This window comes from Varroa jacobsoni, unplaced genomic scaffold, assembly GCF_002532875.2.
Source record: "Varroa jacobsoni isolate VJ856 unplaced genomic scaffold, vjacob_1.0 contig00567, whole genome shotgun sequence".
NCBI classification, from domain to species: domain Eukaryota; kingdom Metazoa; phylum Arthropoda; class Arachnida; order Mesostigmata; family Varroidae; genus Varroa; species Varroa jacobsoni.
Window position 1 is genome coordinate 45159 of NW_019214489.1, and position 24968 is coordinate 70126.

At 41.4% G+C, this 24968-nt stretch overlaps 1 long non-coding RNA gene across 2 annotated transcripts; it reads left to right on the forward strand.

Annotated features, from left to right (window-relative positions):
- LOC111271376 (uncharacterized) lies at positions 1-24968 on the forward strand. 2 transcript variants are annotated; one of them, XR_002686826.2, is made up of 5 exons: positions 1-120; positions 7243-7528; positions 7813-7996; positions 22849-23531; positions 24467-24968. It is a non-coding gene; the product is annotated as an uncharacterized LOC111271376 (long non-coding RNA). The 2 variants fall into 2 exon arrangements; XR_002686827.2 differs by having other exon boundaries at positions 22849-22908.

Sequence of the window (24968 nt, forward strand, 5' to 3'; positions counted from 1 at the left end):
ATCAAAACAATAAACAGAGCTCGCTAGTTCAAGTTTCTTAAGAGATTCATAGACGTTGGCACGGCAATCGAGAACACGCAGTGTAGTTGCTTAACGACAACGACAGACCAAAGAGGAAAGGTATGTTCAACGTTAGCTACTTTGGGCAGTCACAGATAGAGGAATTAGACATGGAAACGCAAACAGTAGGTACATAGCCGTTCAGAAAATAAAAGCGTGCATATTATATCATCATTCCGGCCTAACTAATGCAGAAGTTATTCAATTTTAAAGTCCACCAAATTTACTTGTGACAAAAAAAAAATGCCTACGATTGCCGTAGAGGTATAAGTAGGCAGTTGAGTTGTTATTTGCGTGCAGGACACATAGGTAAGTTATTATTCTGTACCAAACCATGTCAAGTACAGTTAGCAATAATATACTATGGCACTGTTTATTTATAATAACGTGAATGTCGGCCAATGATCGATTTAGCAATGCAAATATTGTCAGTATATGTTCCAAACTTGTGTTTCACCGTTCAGGAAGTAGCAACTCCCGTTCCTCAATGGATTCAGAGCAAAAACGACATTGCCTCTCTGCACACCTAGAGACGATATAATCTTGTTTGTGCTTTTATTTAGGTTTCCGTACACAAGCACAATATTAACTCAAATTTTACATTTTAATATGTAAATAGTAAAAATCACTACTTTATATAAAATACTTACTATGTTTTCAAACGTTCATTTCGTACCATATGCATGTTCTCACTGTTCGTTTATCATTGAGGGGCTAGCTAACTGAACCAAACAGTTTTCGTGTCACTTTTTTTTAGTTTAAATTGCTGTTATAATATGTAAAAATATTCATTGCAACAGCTCAATATATGGACTGAGGTTAATTATACTAAGACGTAATAAGGAACTCATTTATGTGACATCAAGTCACCAGTGTTGAAACGTCATTATTATGGGCTCGTATACTTATAAACGCTGTCTGCACGTATGGTTATATATCGTATAAGTCAATGTAACTTTCCAAATCTAGATCGGCTCGTTACCATTGGCAAAGCTCAGTGTCGCTCCTCTCTCCTTGTACAGAGATGCAGCGTTGTATTGGAGTACCGCATGATATAGTGGTTTGATATGTGCGCAAAGGTCGTGTAGCCTAGACTCATGGCCTAGACACCTTTTGAGCTTCCAGTGATCAATCCGAATAGCCCTAACCTAGCAAGTTCTTGAAACTGCTAATCAGAGGCATACTGAGGCCTGTCGTAGAAAAGACAGGTGAATGTCAGCTGTGGCAAGAGCTTGATGGACAAATTATATAGACGCACATACCAGTGTGCAAAGGTACAAGCTTAGTGCATTCTTACAAAAAAAAAAAAAAAAAAAAAATACTTTGGCCGAGTCAAATAATTTTTCGTTGGTGATCAACCTCTAGTTTTTTTTAACAATTTCCTGGATCAACATCCCGGTAGAATCGATAAGTGATGCTACTAATGGCAAGAAATACACGCCTCTATAATGTGATATATCATATGACGCTCAAAGTAACGCTTCGGACTATGCAGACATTTGTAACTAACAGAAAATATTATAGCTAAAATATTATAGTTTTAGCTCAATGATGAAAATACGTTGAGTACATGCTTACAGGAAGATCTTATGTCGTCACTTTGATGATTTAGATACAAAAAGCCAACAGAATGGGTATCGTTGAGATGTGTATCAGTTTGTTGTATATTGCAGAGACGATGGGTAACTCGATTTTTATATGGTTCTGCTTAACCGTTTTACGTTTTTAAATGCTAAAGTATAGAGTAGGGGAAGCGTCAAAGATCGAGCTACAATTAAGAACATGTAAACTTGCAATATAACGTTGCATTTACCTTCTTCGTCCTTTGAGTATATAATATATAAAACCTGGATGCGGCGGATAATCTTAGTGGATCGTCGAAGTTCTGGGTCAGCTGTGGTCCTACTGAAGCTGAGATAAAGGGCTACATACAATATCGAGGGCGCTCTTTGCGGAATCCTCATACTGATTTTTAGCATAAAAACCTTTCGATAGAACAAACTTTACCTACTCAGGTGAGGTGACTTTATGACGGAATGCAGGCGTAAATGGTGAACAAATTGATAATCAGTTTTTATAAATAGTCATATTGTATCAACCCCACATTAGGGCGGTCTCCTAACAGCCCTTTTTTTTGAATTAACGAACCGACGTTATATCACTGTAAAAGCCGCTTTTAATAACTCATCAACTTTAATATTAATTTTAATAAAATATTGATTCTGATTTCACCCAAATAGCAAAACAGTGTTTCTTTAAATAGTCTGAACACAATAGTATATTATAGTCAGCTTTCTAGAATTAGTGCGACGGAATATGCATATTCCTTTTACAGAAGCGTGTAAAACTTTTTTTTTTTCCGAAATTTTAGGGAAGTTCTGCTTTTGCTTAAAGAGCTTTTCCTAGATCTCGTTTTGTAAAGGAAAGCATTAAGGGATCGCTCCAATATAATGTCAGTTTTTTTGTTTTTTTTTTTTCGACAATATTCGGTCAGTCGAACATAGCAGCTCGCACCATTGGTCCGGGTTACATCGTATTACTCAGGATACCCAGGTTCTGCCGTTTTTTTTTTGTGATCTACCTGATTCAAAGTTATATATAAGAAATACAAAGATATTAGTTTGGCAGTCGTTTTTACCCAAAACAGTATTGTGTATGCCGTCCATACTTGATAGAACACCTTAGTTTTCATTTCGTTAACCTATTAAAACGGGCAGTTGAATAGTGAGCACGTGTCAACTACTCCTTTCGATTTTCCTATCGATTTATATCCGAGCGTTTACCCCTGTCACATGAATATTATGGGGTTTACTATACTATGTAATTGAACTTGACAAGACATGCTTGAAATTTAACAGATGTTTTTCTTCTATTGCACAAATTGTCTAACAGTGTTTTCTATAAGAGAAATCTTTCAGCGAATCATAAAACATATCGTTTTACGAGACGCCTCGTAGTGGTCTATCGCAAGTTCACGTAAATTTGACACGCTTATGTATACGGCTTGTAATTCATTGAACTATCTCACAACGTCTATACGGGCCATGTCCTATGAACATAATGCGGCGAAGTGTACCAGCGAACCGGCATAAATAATGATAACACTAACAATAGATCTTTTCACATGTACCCAGTCGAATGTATATGAATATTTTCCGTTCACTGTCTTTATTTACTCGACTTTATCCACCTTCTCTATCCTTCCTGGCAAATGTTTTAATTGAACAGGATTTGCTTTTTAAGTATAACTTTAAAACGCACAGGCACGTTTAGTAAACCGCCTGAAATGGATTTTCGTTCTCACCTTTTCCCCATAGGTTTTTCCCTTCATCCTTACTCCTGTTGTAGCCGGCTGTTATCACTTGTGGTGCTGCTGTGTTCTATTCTTTTGCTTCAAGTTTCCTAGGATTTTTTTTTCTAGCTGGTTCGTACTCTGCTGCCTCTCAGAAAGTGTTAGAAAAGCTACCAACTGTTCGAAAGCTATTTATGAACGAGCGAACAGTCGGCCAGTCAGTCGATAGGAATTCACATCATGGTTAGGAAATGGGGCTGGGGTGATACCGACGCGATATCCGCGTCACGATATCGTCTTCTTCCCACTGCCACTTGTTCATTGACGTACCGTTTCATACTACTCGATTCCGCATCGTAGCGTTTCGTTTGGTGTTCCCCCGCCCTTGCGTCGTTCCTGCTGCTTTGAGATATAGCGCAAATGATATAGGGAGCAAAAGGTAGTGAAATCATTTTCAATTTCTATTGAGGACGCGTACAGGCTATTATTTTGCCGATCATTACCTCCACTGTCCTTTGCGTTTTCCATCCCGCTCAGTCAGTCGGTCGGTCGCGGCCATCTCGCTCATGTCTCGTGTTTGTCTCAGCTCGTTCGTCCGTCTTTTATCGAGCAGCCTTCCGTTTCTTTCCCTTTCGCTGTGTTTCAATTCTCTTCGTTTACGCAGCCGCCCACCATCATAAGGCCAGTCTATCTACCGCTTCTTCGTCGGACACTCAGTTGCACCTACTATCATCCAACCATTGTTACCCTACTATCATCCACCTTCATAGAACGAAGGCCAGCCACAGTATATAACTATTCGATTATTACTACTACTACAGACAACGGGTCAGTGTCGAAAGCTAACGAAACGAAACAACTTTTCGGAGTATAAGTTGCTTTATATATCACTCTTAACTGAGTACGTTCAGGGGTTTCGGATCCGAAAGCCCTTTCAAGTTGAACTCAAGGTCTTTGCTGACGGTTTGCTATTGCTTCACTCCATATAACAACTTCTAAGGGTCCGTGTCATCGTCACAGTAGCTACCAATCAACAATAAAAAAATAAACGCATCTTGAAGTGACGCCTCGCCACCAATGAAATCGAAAATGTGCTTTGGCCACTTGAGAAATATGCCGTTTTCAAAAGAGCCAAGATAATGTACAAACGATTCGAAGAAAATCATGTATACAACTTGCTAACTTACAGCAATCTTGATTGACGTAAACAAACTCGAGAGTGTCCTTCGGGGTTTGTTTTCATTATATCTGTGAATATGTCTAGTAAGCTGAGGTAGGTTGGATGCAAGTTCACTGGAAAAGCACATTCTGACTTGTTTGTGACAGGCCTCGTATCTGTGATTTGGCCTTTGCGATATTCATATCTAACGGTGAATTTCCTCTAAATGGAACCCTACGTCCGAGAATATTTTCAGTTAATCTTGTCCGAATTAAAAGAAAACATTTTAATTCCGTCAAGCGGTCAACAGTTTTTTCTTCATTGACGCCGACTTCGTGACTTTAGGTCATATAAAAGAAAAAAAAAACTGTATGGATCTTTGTAACCCGTTTGCATCGAAGACGTCAGCTTCCGCCCGTTGTGCAGAGGTGGATACGACAACTCGAAAAAAAGGCGAAATGCTGTGTTGGCTTGAAAGCAGAGGCGAATTACCAAAATAACAGGAAAGACGAAAAGTGCTCGCTAAAGGAAAAGAAATAACAACGTAAATGCCAAAAGAGAATTTTGTGGAAGTCCCAGACTAGAATCTCACGAAAAGAGGTTGTTGAATAAGCAGTCGTCTGCCCGCGTGTTGCAAACTCACAAACAGCTGTCGGAAGGGGCTCCGCTTCGACTTCTCTCGGATGGTGCGTTCTCCACTTCCGGAAACCGAGGTCACACAACGTTCGCCATTTCCCGACCTCAATTCTCGCTGGTCCGATATCGTTCCGAAGGTCAGTCTGAACTGCTGCAGCTGTTACTGCGTCCGCTAACGCTGTCGTCTTCTCGATCGCTGACTCAGTGGCTACTACTACTACCGCTTTTTTCACTGCCTAATAATAGTTCCTGCTTGTTTCCGCTACCAACAATGATCGTTTCAGGCTTTCGGTTACGCTATAAAATGCGACATCCTTCCAAGAACAAAACGCGAGGGTACACACAGCGAATTGCGGACAGAATCACTGCCGATGCTTTGCTTAAGGATGCCCTGCTAAACATAGGCGTGTACATAGAATAGACATAAAACGCTTATACGGGTTAGCTTACTATTTTTTACCACCTTCATTCAGCTATTGTGTGCCTTTTTATGACTATAGGCATCATCAGCTTCAGGATAAGGGGATAACACACGACAAATATCTGACAATATATACAAATAAATGCATACATAATGTTATGTAACGTCTCTAAGATTCGATACCCTAGACTATTAAAGACACATTTTTATTAGCTTAACTAAAACGAAAACGCATACTTTCACCGACTGAATAGCGAATATATACTACTAATTTTCAAAAAGTATTTATGTAGTATATATTAAATCGGCTGCAACAAAGAATGCACAAAGCGCCAGTCCATTTGGATTGTGAACTAACCACTGACGTAGACAAATGCTATCTTTTGGCCACACAGAAAGCCCTCCACGAGTCGGGAGGTGGCAACAACCTGTCGTTATCCTATTTTTAAGGGCATCGTATTGTTCTAGCATTGTGGCTGGTAGACAAGCCACCGGACATTCAGGAATTTATTCCCGCCAATTCTGTTTGTAATTAAAGCTATGATTGCAACAGATAGAATAACATAGGTAGGTAGATAGGAGTCATGCGAACTTCGAGCACATTAATCGGTATTTTTATGAGAGGAGGATAATAAAAAAGGACAGAAAAGTTTGCATCATTTGGGTGTGCCAACGAAACCTAGTCTTAAGTCTCGTTTATTGGTCACAATAATGAGAATTGTTGTTCATGAAAACAATCCATACTCTCTACAGCACTTACAGCATCCCTAGGCGCGATAGAGTAGGCGCTGCAACGCTAGACGGCCTTCTTCTTTGAATTCCTGCAACGCTACGAGAGCTAAACAGGTTACAGCAGGCAATTCGGTGAGCTAAAACGTCAAATAAACTTCGAAATGATGATAACAGAAAGTGTAGAAACGGCAGAAGGTCAGACAAGCGATATCCAAAGGTAGATGCTACGATTGATCGATATTGACTTTACTGGTCTCCCCTATAGATGACTCGCTAAAAGAAAAAAAGCATGAGATGATGTAGGCTCAGATACTTATCAGATACTGATCTGTAGCAGTCATTATCTCTGACTGTCAGAATTAACTTTCCCCGGAACAATGGGGGGGATTAAGGGGTAGTTAAGGGCTGTTTATATGCTCATATTCGATAAGCTATTTTTCGCAGTCGTCAGTTTGCGGGATATTTGCAGGTAAGCATCAGACTGCTTTGATTCAGGACGTTGATAGACGTAAATCGAATCTCGTTCGTGTGATAGAACGTGGCCTATGTCAGAGTTCTTTTATCCGATATATAGCAAATTGTGTATATATATATATATACATGTCGTATATCGGGAATAACGTAAGCTGCGTCATTTCCAGAAAATGTGTAGTTATCATTGATTCAGTGATAATAGCCATTCTATTCATATATTTTCCATTCCGCACTAGAGATATTAAGTTCCCAGCATTCACAATCGGGTAGTTCGCTAACTTGGCATTAGTTTCGCAATACTACAATGTGTTCAACCGTGTAGAGTACATTGCTTACGAGACTAAATAAGATATATATATATACGAGTATGAGTTAACCACACCCCAGATGTGCGTCGTACTTGTTCGGGCATTGAGAATAGTGCATTCGTATTAAACTATTGCTTCCCTTGTTCCATCTTCCTTTCAGACACCGTTTTGCTGAACCTTCGACAACAAAGCATTAGGAACCTAACCAATATGATACCCCACGGGTTTAGTTAATAAATATACGCCCGATTCTAACAGCAGCTTCAGGCAGCTGGGTTCCAACAGAAAATAAAATGTCTTTTCTTCGTTTCAAGCCTAGACCTTCCCACATGTACTCAAGCCCAAATAACACACGTGTTATTTGGGCTGCACCGTCGCAGGACCGACCAGTTTCCACGATATTCTTGATCCTCCCGTGTAGCGTGTCACTCTGCATTACAAGACTGGTAAGTATCACCACGCCGTGCGATTGTCGACGATCAGTTGCTTACTTCCTGTTAACTCCCTGTCATTAAGCACAGTGGACGATAGACGCCTCTATCATAGATAGTTCGGACACGATATATGTTACCTGTACTTTACTAGCAACGACAGGGCTGGGATATGATTTTACAATAGGATGCTGCTTTGCCACGTTTTTGGGCTTTATTTTCTTCAGTACAGTATATCACGCTGGGCCTATATCTAAAAATTCTCTTTTTTTATCGCTTGTTTGAATGGTCTATTGCAGTAATATCTTACGCATAATTCAACCAAAGGATTTATCAAAGGTCAACCCCTTCCAAAATGCTCCTAAAATGAATTAAACATCAGACACCAGTCGTTCTCTGTATAATATTCAGGTCTTCAAAGAGTTAAACTACCGCTGCTGACTCTCATTTTCTCACGGACCGTTTTTAAGTGTTATGGGAAATGTAAGTTGCTATAAAACACATTGAACCTAATACTTTTAATAGTTAATATAAATAAGGCAATAAAACGATAAAAGAAATCCTATAAGTAGCCAAAAGGGCTACTATAACGTAAGGCTATGCGATACAGAGCGAATCTAACGGATGTTATGTCACCAAATTATCGAACACTGAAGCCTATATAACATGATAAGAATCACTAAGACCGTAATAACATCTTAGCAGAAGTGAACAAACACTAGGTACACGGCTTTGTAAAAGTAGATAAGCTAGATGGCGAGGGCCAGGAAACTATCATTTTTCGGATATTCGCTTGCGCTCATAAGGTCTATTTTATCAACCCGGAATCCTAAGTTCGTCATCCTTTTGCCTTTTGACTCTTGTTACGCGTAAAGGAATTGGTAGTATATTGTAATTGCATACCTCCAACTAGGATTAGGAAAAGTGTTTCAGTAGTGGTTGACTCGATACGAATAGTGTTATTTCCTTGACAGAACTCCGAAGTTACATTCGAAAAGTGTTTGTTTGACGTTAGCAAATGATAAATCACCTCCATCTTCATAGAGTTAATCTGTGCCTAAAAAAAGATATGCTTGGTCCTTACGCTGCGTGAACCTACTAGCAAGGCTATCGAATACATACAATAACTAAATCTAAATTAGGAGCATGATCTTGGCTAGAGCTTGATGCATCATTGCATCGCTACGCTTATAAACGGTTCATATCACTAATTTAAATAATGCGTAGCAGGAACAAGAACAACAACAAAGGCCATGACAAAGGAATAAATAGTTTTTATCTTCCTTTCGCTAGAAAACGGGCAGCAAAAGATGGCAGAACTATACTTGCGTTGAAAAAACGATACGCTTGCTAGCGAACGCGCCATTACTTAATTCGCCACATAGGTTTTACGTTTGATTGGCGCTACGCTCCGTTTACTAAATTCGAAGTGTTCAGAAGGACTTGCAACCCCACGGAGAACTAGTCAAAGCTTCGTGATTCTAAAAATAACGTTCAGCACCTACAGCTTCTTTCTTTTCTGCATAGCTAAGAAAAGAATCACTGAAAAAGAGCATAAATTTACAGACGCGTCTCTTAATGGGCGACAAACTAACCTCAAAACCTTACTAGCCGCTGAAGGTGATATAAATAGCATGGCGGCCTTCGAGAGCTATTTTTGGGAGGCTTCTCTATTCTTTTTTGCGTTTACAAATACGCTACACCACATACATTTATGTAATATTTTGTGTACAGGAAAAATGAATATATATATATATATATATATATATTGCAGGAAATGTTCCTTTGAGCCCCTACATATCAGTTAGTTTCCCATTGGGACGCGTAACTTTTCAAAATTATATATCTTTTAGATGTAATATGGGCCCTTCAGTGAGATGTTTGGAATTCTGTGCAAGCCCTTTGTCATCTAAAATCAAGGAATACGCACCTTGGCGTATGAAGGACATATTTTACCTCTAATAACATCTAATATAATCTTAGTAACGGTCAGGCTATAGTCATCTCATCCGACGCTATCAAATGCCCTAGCGCAGCATGATACAAAGGTTGTGTTGAGGTTGTTAAAAAATTTCCGCCCAATCAGTAGTGAGATGAGTTGCATTGCCTTTAACTGGAATGCAATTTACGCAAGAAAAAGGACGACATTGAAGGTCCAACACCTGCCTGTGGGCAGAAGCTTAGCAGAAGAAAAACAAGAAAAATGTTACATTATAGCAGTGTAATAACAACGACATAAAAACATCAAGAAGGTGGGGTATAGTGAAGTGATAACACAGCAGAATGTGGGCTTTCGTCATTTGATAGCCGGCCCTTTTATCATTGGTATAAAAAGGCATGAAACAAATACTGAGAAAAGGATTACACAATTTTTATAGAGGATGTATTATTTTAAGATATCTTACCTAGCAAAGAGAAAAATCTCAGCTGATTTGGCTTGGTTTGACACGTTGCACTCAATAATAAAAATCATCATGTCAGTGTAACCTAACGCGCAATGACTCGTAAGAGTCATTTTGATTTAACGCAAGTCCTTTGTCTCGAAGTTTTCACAAGGACAATAGGTCCCCATGTTGAACAAACGCGTGTTCAAGTCAGGACACATAACAAGTCTGTCCAAGGATGACCACCCCGTTTTCATCCCATCTAAGTATTGCTTTCTCGGCCCGGGTTTCGCTGTCCGTCAACCCCTGTGGTACGAAATGTGATGCTGCTTCTAGACAAATTACACGCCGTTCTGTTCTTGCGATAAAGCGCGGTGTGCGGTACGATGCGCTTTGGTACTGCGGCAGATAAGAGTCGAGTCCCACAAAGGCCTCAAAGGCAGCAGCTACAAGCGCAATGAAGCCGCGCGCGCGCACTTTTTATGACCTCGGCCTCTTCAGCTTTACTGTAAGCTCAGCTCTAGCCCAGCGGCTGGCGCCCACGCTGCCGCTGGCCATCTCGGTACCGCTTAACGTAAAGATTCAGATAGAATGGGCAAAAATGAGCGAAACTGAAAGAAAGAGAGAGGGTACTAAAAAACTAGACGAACTGGAGCAAAAAGGCAGGCCCAAAATCGTGATGGCGGCGGCGGCGGCGGTTGCTGCTGTACCAAATGCTTCTGCGCCCATCTGAGTCGTCGGCAACCTCGTCTCGGTTGAGCAAACGAACGAACGATGGAGCCCAAGACTGTATTTAGGAGCAGGACTCAGTGCGCGAAGTGGGCCTGGCCTTTGCGCGTTCCTTGTAGACGAGGAGTGTATTTATCCGCTGCGCTTTACTAAGAACGCAGAAAGAAAAACTTGCGGAGCCTAGGAGGAGGTTACTTTCCTGCCTTATTTCTCCTTTGCCTCCTCTTCGCTCGTCAGCCAGCAGGAATCTCATTACTACGCTGCTGAGGAACAAAGTCAGTTTACGGCCTGGGGCCTCTGCGAGGAAAGGCAGTTGGTTTGTGAATTACATTGACGTGAGCAAGCCGTTGCTGCTAGTAGTCGCCCTGCCTAACCAGACAGTACTCAGTAAAATGGGTAAGTTATGTAGACAAGTAGCTCGAAATACACATGAATTGTGTGAAATTACGTTTATAAGTGTGCACTAATAATTGGCCAATGGCTAAAATTGAGGCAAAAACACTAAAAAAAATAAAATAGAAGATAGAGATTTGCGAAAAATTCGATTACGAACTAAAATCAATTTACCCCCTATTTGTCCGAATAGATGTGGGAACACGACTCTTAACTGTGATGGCCTTCTGGGTTACGATTCTGTCCACAAAGTGTTAATTCTACAATATACTTTCTATAAACCGTGAACAAAATTTACCTTGTTTATTTCTTATGTTTACCTAATTTTATTAAGTCATATATGCAAGCCGCATGCAGTCCCATAACTTTATATCACATAAGTTGAAGACAATCTAAAAATATGTCTTTGGTACATTAGAGGACAACTAAGAATATAACGAATAATTTAAGCCAATAAAAGTTAATCCATCGGCTTTATGCGTTTAGACCTATTGCCAATACAAGATTTCGCATGAAAGATTTTACAAAACAACATAACTCTTCTTAAAAACATAAAACGCTTTTTAATGAGTCTTCAGAGTGTCGTTAAATTATACCATGAAACACTGTGTAGTTAAAACCAGGTCTTCATAATAATTCATGCTGTTGTTCCAGAATGGTACAACATTCTACAAATCTGAAATCTACAAAATAGCTCAAAAATGTGTATGTATGTATGTATGTTAAAATAGAGATTGTTTAGTAAAATCGTAAAATTTACCTTTATATCCAAAAAGAATCGTGCTAAGTATTACTCAAATGGAACTATTGTATGGATAAAGAAAAACTTCGTCTATTTTAGTGTCGTTATATTAGACCATATGCGTTTTTGCGATGACCGGGGTCCGTAACATTACTCCCATAAACAACGCTTTTACGTCAAAAACATATCACACTTCATTTCAGTAGATTTTACGGTGCCCTCCTATTTATTTGGCTTGAGAAAAATTGTCCTTCGTGTAGCCAAAGCTATTATGTATAAGGCGATTATGCCTAGGTCCTTCGGTAATTTTTCAGTTATCGTATGCTTGATTACAAGCAAAATTTTAACACGGTATTAATGGATTTACTCTATTCAGTTTCACCGGTATCCAGAATTGTGTTTCTGCATACTTCTGTCTTTCGCTTGCTTTTAGCTGCATCAATTTGTTGATTAGCATTTGATGAAAAGATTTTAGTTGTACTGCTGCTGCTGCTGTTACGATCAGGTTCTGGACTCCGAGGAAATCTGCCCTGCGTCCTAACTCTTCCTCTGTTTCATCAGATGAAATTTCTGAATTCATTCCCTCTTTCCCTTCGTTCTCCTGCCTTACTCTGACAGTTCTTAAAATAGTCTCCCCTCTTCGTTAGCTAAACGAAGGGCTGATTCAAGCGAATTTCGGACTGTTGGAACGCGCCGATCTTTAAGGTCTGGATGAGGTCGCTAGGTTGGGGTAGATTTGTAGGTTGCGGCACTAAACCGCTTTGAACGCATTCGGAGACTGGCAGTGGAGCGAGCGCTTCTTAGCAGCCAGCTACACAGACGTACAGAATATACACTCAGTCTCTTTTTCTTTTTCTCTGCCATACACCCATACACCAACACACACTACAGACCTAACAAGGCAGCTGCGAAAGAACACCAGAGTACCGAGCGGGCGACTAACGCGTTGTAAGCGGCCACGCAAAGACTACTTCGCTCCCTCAACCAAGAATCGAGAAAAATTCTTGATACCAAGGCTACAGCAGGCAACTTTGGCTGTGGCCAAGCGTAGTGGAGTAATAGCGGTGGTGTGATAGGAAGAGGACAAAGGACACTTGTCTGTTTCATCGCTGCCTATCGCTTGTCAGCTATTCGGTTGCGATCGAGTCGACTGAGACCAAATGGCGATGGTAGAACAAATCAAAGAGGATTCAGAAGAGAGGGAGGACTAAGACATCGGAGGCTGCTGGCTGGCCAGGGGTAATCGGCAAAACGACTTCGAAAAGGAAGCATGACGATGAGGACATCGAGGACACTACCAATAGCGCCACCATCCCCGCCTTATAACTGGCAAGAAAGCACAGGACGAAACGGGAAGAGGCACAAACTAGAGCAGACAAAATGGACGCATAGAAAGCAATGAACTAGGAAATGCGGCAAGAGAGAAAAGGAAAACAGGACGATAGCTTGAAGAGCGCAGATTCCTGAACGAGGGGTGGACGGTCATAAGGAGCAGATCAACCAACCTGCTTTGGTTATTATTGAACGAGCAAGCCTTCATAATATACGAGGATTTTCATGAGAGTCGAGCATGACATGATGGCGTTTGCATTCAAATGGACGTCAATGAATCTCAAATATAAACGATCCCACCAAAGCCTATTAGGGCTAGGTGGTGTTGATGCAAAACCAAGCATGAACCGCAATTGGCGAAGTTGCTTTAGGATTTACACACCAGGGGGCTTGGCGTTCGGTAGAGGGTGATGATGTCACTTCCATAAATTGCCCACCAACCTGCAGGAAAGAAAAGAAAAGTAGCAACGAACTTGGTAGAGATGACGAGCTTTATTTTCGGCCTAACATTCGCACTAGCTTTACAAGACGATAGAGCAACGCGCAATGACCCAAGCAGAATCGTCGCTGGGAATACAAGGCGCGGTTGACGAAGAAGAGAAAATGTATATAATGATAGTTTCTACAGGCGGAATATGTAAGCAAAACAAAGTTTGTCAACTCGTAATAATACACCAGCAGAACTGTGCCTCCCACGGAACCTCCGAAGCTTTATAACAGGTGTATATGGTGAATATACGGATACTCAAGGCGGGGCCAGTGGGGAACCACAACGGCGCATGTAGTAGGGGCCGATTGTTGACAGGTGCCGGCGATGACTACGACCACTATTGGTGCTCCTATTGCGGTGATTTCCGAAGTCACCTGGAGCGCTGTTGCAATTACTGAATGAGGAGGGTAGTTCATATCAGATGCCTACTCAGCGGCGAGGAATGATGCTTAGATAAGTACAGTACGAGAACGTGGTGTCGATCACGGTGCCACTTTTGTGAAAAGTACTAGCTGCTTCTAGGTACAAGTATATAAGTAAGTCAATAGGCTTCCATCCGAGCTACGGTTACGGGTCCATTCGTACCTAGAACGTTATATGGGAGCACGGCTAACGGCCGACGAACTAAGGTGCGGTACTGCTCTGACGAATGTTTGGTGCCTCTTGGACAACAGTTGCTTAATCTGTAAAACAACCAAGTACATCTATTTATCAAGTGGCTCGCGCGGCTTTTTAGCAAATAAGTACCGCTGCTCACTTTCACTTGAATGCATCTGCCAGCAGATGAAGAGTTTTCTGAGGCAAATGACACCACAACGCAGAGTATACACGGACAACTACGCTATCTGGTGGCAGCGCGTGGGTCGACGAGAGAATACGAGTGTATACGTCTGCCTGAGGGGCAGACATGCAGGAAAAAATATTAGGGAAGCAGATGTCCTTCATTTCGCTGATGATTGCAGTCGTCGTGTCCAGCTGTTTGAATTGGTACGACTTACCAGAGCTAATCGCTTCTGGTGGCCTATGTGCAATCGAAAGTATCACCTTAGAGGACTAAATGTGTATATATATAGTTTAAAATTTACAATTAAGTAAATCTGCCAGTGCCGGAAAATAAGTGTAACGTAACTATTAGCTGAAGATTTAAACTACACGCGTCTTTGGTTCGAAAACGTTTGTAAATTCTAAAACATCCTGATGTGAGGAAGACTTTCACTGTGCATTTTTCTTTTATAAATATTTAGTTTTTAACATAATCAGCCATGGATTCTATTTTAGAACCTGTATAAAGATGAAGCATATTCAAATATTTGGGTCAAAGTTAGGCGTTTACGATGCCAAAAGGACACCTTTCCATAGTTTGCAGGATTTTATGCCGTTAATGGTAACAACTTCTTATATCTGAGTAGCGCATTCAAACAATTATGTATAGTTTTTGTATTATATTTTGAGGGCAGTTAAATAAGACGATAATCATAATAGATGCTAAGTAATTTACCTAACTTGGAAACAGCGGTAAAGCTCTGCGACTGTGAAGAGACGATATTTCTGTTGTATTGAAACGCTCCATCCCCTTTGGTTCACAGTCGTCATCTGGCTGTTGCTACGCCTTACGCTTTTTCACTTGGAGCTGAACGAGTCGAGCAAGAACAGCCACTTGGACTAAAACTTGTTGAGCATGAGTCTACCCGTTGAAGAGTATAGGTCCTCTCGCCAGCGTTGAGTCATCATCGCTTAAAGTAGCGTTCACTCGGCATTAATATGATTAGAGTGCCCCGGTATTGACGTATGTAGTATAACCTATATTTTTATATTTACACTATGGCTGGTTTGGAGTTCCTGCAAATGAAAGCTGGCTCGAAAAATTGCGGATCAACACCCCAGTAAATTACGCTCCTTCCCTCTCCCCTTTTCCCTAAGAATGTGTCATGTGCCGGATAGCGTCGATAGGATAGCCTGGACCAGTCTGTTATGGCGTTTACCCGATAAGTGTGGCCTTTTGATTTCCTCGAGGGGCTCCTTACTTGCTTGTCCCGCATATTAGCATTATGGGGAGATGGGGCTGCACGCGGACAACGACAACGCCGTCAGCGCTTCGCCTGCGTATTTGAACGTGTGATCCTTTTGTACGCATCCGTCGGTTAGTCGCGCCGTCTTCGGCCCATTCGTTCCTCTACTCTTCGTGGTTTCCGTCTGTGTCTATTAGATATATATACGTATGTATCTATGTGTGTATGTACGTGTGTATTTGTATATATATATATATACGTCGTCCACATCGAATGTATTTTTCCGTTATGTGTCGTTGCTGTGTGTATGTGCACGCAATGACATAATTGGCTGGATAGACCATTGATCGTTCGGCACTCGAATAGGCCAGGAAGAACATAGATGGGTCTGTGCTGCCAAATGGTGATTGTCTTTCTCTAGAGCGCCAAGGAAATGATACAGTGATCACCGGCTGGTTCGGCTGACAGTGATGCTGTGCTACGCAGGACAAGTGAGCTGATTTCATCTGCTAATAATAAATGGGAACCGGATACAGATCCACGACACGACGCCCACGGTGGCAAAAAAATGTCTATGATAGAAAAACAAATGCAACATCCAAGAGAACATGTGTCCTTTGCATACTGACAGGTTTCCGGTTTGCTGTTTGTCTACATGTTTGCCATTGAGCGGTACAACAGACCATCACGCTTACACAAACAGTAAACAAAATATTCTGTAGGACGTAGCGACATCTTATGATATAAAATCCAAGTTTTTTTTTTTTAAATAATACCAGGGTTTTTCCTGCTTAAGAAAAAAAAATATGAACTAGCTGTAGTTGGACGTCATATGTAGATGTAAAATTTTTTGCCAATATTTACACACCTAGTAGAAGTGGTTTGTGCTTTGCTTGGATTATTCCTGTAAACTTAAATAAAACATTCTTTATTTAATATCAGAATAGCACGCCTGTTTCTTCTGCTCAAAGGCTTCAAGGGTGAACCTAATACGTTAGTGAGAATAGATGACCCATACAAGCTTAAGTAATATTCCCAACGTTCTCGATCTGTAGCCATGTCAGTCTCACGTATTAGACTGCACAGCCTATTGTCAATCTGCTGTGAATAGGTATGCGTATTTCAAACAACAGATGTAGCCCGTCTCATTTATTGTAAGCAAATGACATAATTCTTTGTGGGGCGGGTGTGCATAATGCTATGATGGAAGTCTTAAACTAACTTACAACTTAGAAGCTTGACAGCAGTCTTCTTTCGAAATTTTATTTCTACCTGTTTTGAAAAAAAATTTGACTGTTGATCTTGAACATCTTAGAACCGGTTCAGAGTACTGCGATCCCAAGAGTTTCATCAAAAGGTCTGAAAGTTAGTAGCCATCGGTGCACAGCATCAGCTGCGATGCAGTCCCTGTAGCCGTTTGCCACTCCGTAGCGTTGGAATAACAGAGCTTGAGAATTGATAGGGCTTTGTGCAAATACTCTCAGGGTTCTTTAAATTGATTCGACGCTAGCGGCAGCTCATGACGACATTGTCTAGATGGATAACATACAGTTTCCGTCCGCGTAATTTATCTAAACGGAACGCAGGTTATAATTTCGTGTCGAGATTAAATCTTATCAGCATCCTACCTACATAATTGGCTTTAGAGTATAGCACCGTCTTTGTTTGAAACACACTTAAAAGGTTCTAAGCAGATAGGCACCCAACGTCGCCTGTCTTCAATACGGATTACTAGCGTGAACATATTTAGAATAATCGGTGCACCTCGGAAAAGGGATTGCACTTTCAATTATTTAATAAAGTCGACCAAGAATAGAGGACCACTTTTGATGAGGTGGGGTAAGGTGGGGTGGACATCAGCGCGGTGCAGCCTGAAGCAGTTTGCTGAGGGATTATTGCAACACTGCTACCACTGTGACGGACGGACGGCGCGTGCAAGCTGGTATAATATTTGCATAGATTGCCCACGGTTTGAAAATGTGGTCCAGCTGAACAGATTTATGGGCCAACTCTAAGAAACCAATTGAGTTGTTGCAGGTTTACAATAGATGCATATGCCTTATTGCCTGGAGGCCTACTTCCTTCGACCGGTGGATTCTGTTTGGCGCGGAAGTTTAACCTCTTGGCCAAACCACAGTCATCATTAAGCGGCGCGAATTCGAAGCAATTGGTAGGCTGCAGAGTCAGGCTTTAATGATTAATTATTATTAACATTATTGCTAAGGCAGCACGTTGTGGTGAACCCAACCGCCCCTTAACCTTGTCAAGGAACTGCTCTGCAGCACATACTGATATTGCTGCTGTATCTGTAGGCTATTCATTAATGATCGCTTATGCAAATGGAAAATGAGCCTGCGAACAGGGCCAATTTATTTATTACTAGTACGTGCCATAGCCCACTGCATCCGAGTGTGCCACAGTCGAAGTACTTTCAGGTCAATAGTATCTAACTGGATCCTACGACTCATCCGCAACGTCAACGCAATCTCAACGCGCTGTTCCAATCGAACTGCAACCAGGACTTGTCTTACTTTGTCCAACTTGTTCCACTGTGTCACTCTAATATCAGAGCTAAATATTGTCATCCGGAACCTCCCAATATCGAATATTAACAATCGAAAATATTACGCTGAATAATGAGATGCCTTCTTGACCGATAGATATATTTTGACTGAATAATAACGTTACTATTGATGATATTATCTCAGTTAATTATAGAGAGATGTTCAATAGCAGTTATTATACTAGCATTTATTTTTTTGCTTATATATGTTGACAAAGCATGTAAAATAACTAAATTTCCTGCTCTCCCTAGAATCTAATTTTTTGTCGTGCGAGCCAAGTTATTTATTTAAGGGACGACGTTAACGTAATGATGTGCGTCTTCAAAATTAGTGTTTTTCTTTTTAGTTGAAAATAATACGATAATAAATGTTTCATTCTGGAGATATATTTCATTTTCTTGATTACTACCTAGCTCTATCATGTTTGGCATGCCATTTCAGCCAAATAAATGCTAGGTGGGTTCTGAAATAGCGGCGATGTGTGCATTTTACTAAATCGTGGTAAAATCAAGCTCGGCAGTGTAGATTATTAGAGTGTCGCCAAAATCCACTGTCGAACAGTTCGATTGTCCTCTTTGCCTGGAAAAAGAAATATTTGCCTTTTCCCTGTTACCAGTTCCTTTGCCGGCTGGTGGACCTGGCGGTGGTAAAGTGCTGAGAGCCGGTGCCTCGTTTCTCTGAGCTCCCTAGTCCTTCGTATTTTCTATTTTTTCCTCTAGTTTTTCTTTCATTCCTTCTTTCTTGTCTCTTTCTTTAAGCTGTTTACTAGCTTCGCGTGAAAACTTTTTTAGCGACCACGAAGTCGCTATCAATTGCCTTCGGAGACGTACGTTAGACGAGACGAGCAAGACGCCAATCATAAATGCAAATTGCTTGATCTCGTTTTCTTTTTTCCTTCAAACCATTCGTCTGCTTACGCAATAATTTCTTTTCCGTCTTTTCGAGCTCTTCGAAGTTTTCCTGACTGATTTTCTCGTTAACATCTAGCATTGCTATCTGCAAATCGCACTCGCTTCTCCTGAGGCTACCCTACAAGTTCGCGTCTTTGACCGAACGGTCCACGGCCTTCTGCTCAGCGGACAGAACCAGCCCATCACCGACCTGCCAATGCTAGAGAACGCGAGTGCGCGTTCTGAGAGCAGGACGAAAACCAGGAGCACCGGGAGACTAGCCGGGACACATCCAGGCCAGCACTATGGGTGTTTTTTCGATTCCCACTTCGGGGCTCTTACAGGCTAATTTGAGACATTATTCAGTTGCCGCTACTACGACGAGAGGGCAGCGGTGGGCGAGGGGTACGGATTTGAAGTAGGTAGAAATCGTAGTCGTCGTGCAATAAAATGAAGAAGGTGCTGCCAAAACTCAAACTGCCAAACCGAATTGTGCGACGACGATCTCCAAACGGCAGCGCTCGTATTCTACTCTCGATCTCTTCCTCTTTTTATTCCAATGCCCCGCTATTTTGCGGCTCGCCGCTGCCAATCACCCGTCACGTTCCCTAAGCTGTGTCTACTCGGCATACACTTCTCTATTGCCGGCCTTACTTACATACCTTCCAACTTCATCCCGAACTGAGAAGACCGGCTTCTTCGTCCTGACTCCTTTCTTATAGAGCGCTGAGTAGTTTCTGGGTTGGAGGCGCACGACCTCACGATACGCCTTTGTCCAAATCTTCAGCAAATTTAGTTAGTCAGAGGCAAAGGCCATTTTAACACCAACCTTATTTTTCGACGCTTTCCGTTATAGACCGAAACCTGGTTTTAGAAAACCGACCGCATTAGCGAATGTTTGATAATGAGAATTTGTCTTTAGCTTTGAAATCCTCCCGTTACACAGGCATAATGGAAGAAAAAAGCTTAGCTTCTATGCTTTATGCGGTACTTCTAAAGGGAAGCAAACTTACACGAAGAAATGGACCAGCCATACAATTAAGAAGTACAACAGACTAGTTTTACGAAATCATTAATTTAGTAATATAGACAGCGCTGTTCTTGTCCATTGAAACCCAACCGGTGGATTTGGGCTTGGTCTATGTACAGCCAGGCTCCCGTCGACAAACGGCTCCGTGCGAGCGGTGACAACGTTTCAAACACCGGGTAGGATTCGCAGAAAAGAACCTCGAAGTCTCTAAGTGACATGGCTCATAGGACTTAATAAAGCGTATTTCAAAAAAAGCATAGTTATAGCAAATGAGCAGAAATCGTTTAGTTTATAAGTTGTCATGGCCACACCTATGAAAAGCATGCACTTTTTCTGCTTTTCATCTCCAAAGATTCCCCTTCAGAGACACAAAAAGTGTGGTATGGATAAAATTGAGACGACAGGAGGCAGATTAGGTCATGCAAATGACAAACTTAGTGGTGCATCCAACGAGAGATAATGATAAGAGCCAATTTCCCATTACGATGACCGATGCAGCAAGAACAGTCGGCGGTAAAATACTGCTATGAGTATGACGCGCGGTTCGTGCGAGCTGCAGGAAACGGCGATTTTAGCGGTAATAATATTTAGCAAAAGGGACACTAGATGGACCAGGCCCAACCTGGAACCCCTTTGCTGTCTCGTATTGCTTATAAGTATAGCAAATTAATCGGCTTTGGTCACGATCAATGGAAATTCTTTGGTAGAAATTTGGTGAACGATATTGCTACGGTTCAGTCAGTATTTTAGTACTGAAATAAAATGCAATTAATTGTAGAATGGCAATATATTTTCTTTCGGAGATGCCGTAGCCGTAAACAATAAATAACATCTATGCTTGTATTCAATACATATGCATATAGTGAGTAATCTGTTGAATTTCTTTCTTGCCAGAACGGGTGTTATGCAAATTATATGATACCAGCTTCCAACAAACAAAAAAAATCATATAGGTATAAAAATAATTTTCTGCACCAAGTTACCCAGCCTCGAGTGTCATAGTACTGTTTGTGATATATTATTAAAAAGTATACGCGAAAATCTGTGTATACTGCAACCGCGTTGATTGTAGCCTCGTCCTTTGTCTGGCAGGATTGGTTCTGTCAAGCTCTTCGCTACGCCCTAACTACGCAAGGATCTTTATTATAACATCAAGTATTTACTTCAGTCTGTTTTACTCGATTAAAGTTACCGAGTCTCGACTACCACTCGGCCACCTCTTTGTACGTTTCGCGCTTTCGCTGTTTCACACCGTTGTTTCAGCTCGGGAGCAATTTGTTTGACCATTTATCCTGACAAGGACCTTGGCATAGATCTGATGAAAGGTCCAAGCTGTTGTTGCGGGCGTTACTGTTTAATTGGATTCCCTGGAAGGGCCTAAATTGTCAGCGATGCCTTTCTTAGAGAAACTCTTGCACTTTTGACGCAACTCGGTTAGGCACCTTTGCACCCTACGTAGTCAGCCCTAACCTTATGCTAATGGTTGCTAACTGGCTTCACCAGCGTTTCAAGCGGCCTATGCTCCTCGTTGCTGCGACAAATGCCGCAAGGGTCGGAGCATCTCCGAGCTCTAGGCTGGGTTTCTCCTGTTTAACGGTGCTTTTCAGAACGTGAATAGCCTGAGTGACCTTCTGGCGACCCGTATGCAGGTTGGCTTCAGAACATCAACGGTTTGGTCTACTATCGGAACGCCGGGCGCAACAAATCACACTCTTTATCAGTGACATATATATATACTGCAATATAGTAAAATGCGTCGATCGCGGTTTGCAGCACACTAATTGACTATCAAAATGCTAAGTTTATAGATATAGTAGCGTTGTAGGACTAACCAAACCGTTTTAATTAACAGAAAACAATAACAAAACAGTAAAACATCAAAATAATATTATGTCAATGAATCAAAGATTTCCACGCGAAAGACCCGTCTAAGGTCCTTCAAATGATGAGAAAATCTCTTTAATTGACAACAGCCGACAATTATTGAAGCTGAAATGAGAAGTCGTTCGCATGCCTTGTAAGGCAGTACCTTGTCGGCTCTTTTACTTACTATTGAAACTTCCAGTTCCGGGATAACCGTAAAGAGAGTGGCTTTAGTATACGGTTTACGACGCACTACCAGTAAACACCTACTTTCATCTACAGGAGCGCGGAGGATAACGTATCTAGGTATATGATTACATTAAAAAAGCAAGCAAAATTAGCTTACTCACGTGAGCCTCTGTAACTTCTTTCACACGTCAAGAAAGGACAGTTCCGCGAACCCCATGATGAGTAGTAGGTAGACATCAATGCGAGTCTTTTTTAAGAGGCAACAACTAGATTGTATTGTCTTATGAATGCAAGCCAATCATAAACAGCAGGAGGTTCGACGCACGCCAGGCTTCTATGTGCCCTACCTTATCATCCACAAAGTAATTTAATCAGACATACCAAAGTAGCAATTTCAACATCACACTACGTAATTCGATCGACGCGTTTTTCCTAGAGACAAATCCTAAACGCAGCGAATCACGAGTTTACCACATATTTCGTCAGTGCCCTTTCATCAAAAACGCTCATTCATGCAGTCTTACTTCCGCTTGAATCATTCTTGAGAGAACATGATCTGTCATCTGAATCACAGTGTCACTCTATCTATTAAGCTCTCATATAGATAAATGCAACTGCAAGACTAAATTACACAGTTCTCACGAGTTCTATTGAAGATACCCTGCTATTTAGCTGTAAGACCCCTTTTGCTATTCATCTCGTTTTCCACTTACGTTTCAGTTTGCCGCCCGCCCTGCAAACGATCGACTGCTTATGCGGGACGACAGAGGGATAAGGTCGGTAAGTCCTTGCTAAGCCTATGTAAGGTACTGTTACCTCATCCATGAGCTTACCCTTGCAGTCGCAACGCCGTTGCTATTACACAGATGTTTCTCCTTTTCCCCCTGTTCTGTGGCCTGTTCTGTAAGATGTTCGGCTCGTCTCACCTTCTGCGCCCCACAGGCCGTGAATTTCTCGTTCTCGCTACAATTCGAAATTGATCGTCGCCAATACCAGTGATTGGGATAAATGTCTCAACTCTGTTCTCACCAATTGGGTAGAGGGCGTTGGGGAACGAGTTCCGGATCACAAATTTGTCTCTTCGTTCTAGCTCAATGGAGGGGTTAAGGACCACGTGTAAGTCACGGGCTAAGACAAGCTACATTGAACTGAGTTAGCGCTTACGCGCTTTAGCCTACTCGTTGCTAAAGTAGCAAGGCTCCTACGAGGAGTGCTTTCGTGACTGTTTTGAAAGCACAAGGCAATCCGGACAACTTGAGGAAGGAATAGGCGGATTGCTGACTGGGGAGTAGTGGTGCAGGGCTAGAGTACTGCGATCGAGGGGCACTCAACAGCATGAACAATGCTTAGGAACAAACCTACGAGGCACCGAAGGTTGTGGAGATATGTATCAAGCAGACAAAGTAAGCATTCGTCTTGCATCCGACATTCCGAGTAGGCGAGTAAGGGACTAGAACACACTTGAGCTATAACCATGATACTATTGATTTGAACTCGTTGCCTGGTTTTCTGTGACTGGTTTAAGAATCATTAGCATTACCACTAGGGCGTCAAGAAGAATACTAAGTTGAAGGAATATTTGTGTTAGAGGGTAAGTCGTGCATCATGACGCATTATGACATATAATAATTCTAATTTTTATTGAAAAGTATAAAAAGAATTGCGTCTAAATCAAAAAACGACGTAAGAATAGAAGAATTCTCCATATTTTATTCCAAGTTTCCCTAATCAAAATAATCAAAGGATTTTTTAACTTTAGGCAAACCAGTAGAGACTCAGGTAGGTGGATAGATATTAATATTTAGTTCATGCGATCCAGCTTTGAGAACACTATTTGAACGAGAATGCAAAAGTCCGACCTTTAGTCAACGTTGAATTCCAAATTCCAAAAAGAAAGCAGCTCGTCTGACTTAAATGCGTAGTGATCATTTTTATTTTTGGGTTTTTGGGTTGGTAAAGGGATGTAAGTCTTGGATTAGTTTACTAGAGGTTAGATTTCTTAGAAGAATTCGTATGTACTGTATTTCCATAGCATTCTCCCGTTTTCTATTCAACACGTGGTAGGCTTTTTTGACTTAGATTTGATTCCAAACAAATTGCCCTTATTTGAAAGTAACAATAACGTTATAAGCCTTGAATTACCTAACTGTAAGCCTGCATAGGAGAAACAATTTACGATTCCTAGCCTCAAATTCATGCGGTAGATCAATCAAACAAACAGATGCTAGCTGGAAGATAATGCTTTTGAGCGGGATAAGAAAAATTATTCCCACATATCATTTTTCGTCTGCATCATCTAACCAACGGAGTTCGCTAAGTGCCGTTCTAATCCTTCCAGGTCCCTTTGGTCGTTTAAAGTGGTCGTCTTTTTTGGATTTGCGAACGCCGGTGTTTAAGAGCAGCGACCTGCCAAAAAAAAAACAAAAGTTGATCCGTCATCTTATCGCATAAGATTCCTCCGCAAACAAATGCACCCATCTCGTCCTGTGCTTGAGCAAGTACAGCCAAATTTGCACTCTCGAGACATAGCCGCATACGTATACTTCGACTGAAATGGTTGGGAAGAGTTTACGTAAAAGCAAAATAACTTCCTATCTACTTTTCAGTAGCCCGCTTTCAACGACTACGTGTACCTACGCGATAGATGATGTTATTGATTCGGAAGGCTTAGCCCCGGGTGCCTCGAAACAACCTACCCAATAAATGTTTTTGCGCAGCGTATTAGCTCCTTCTTCCTTCTTCATTAGAAACTCCTTCCTAAAATGAGGGAGAACAACAATAAGGGATTAACTAACAAAAGACATGCTTGACATTACACACATTATACCTTTACTCACTGA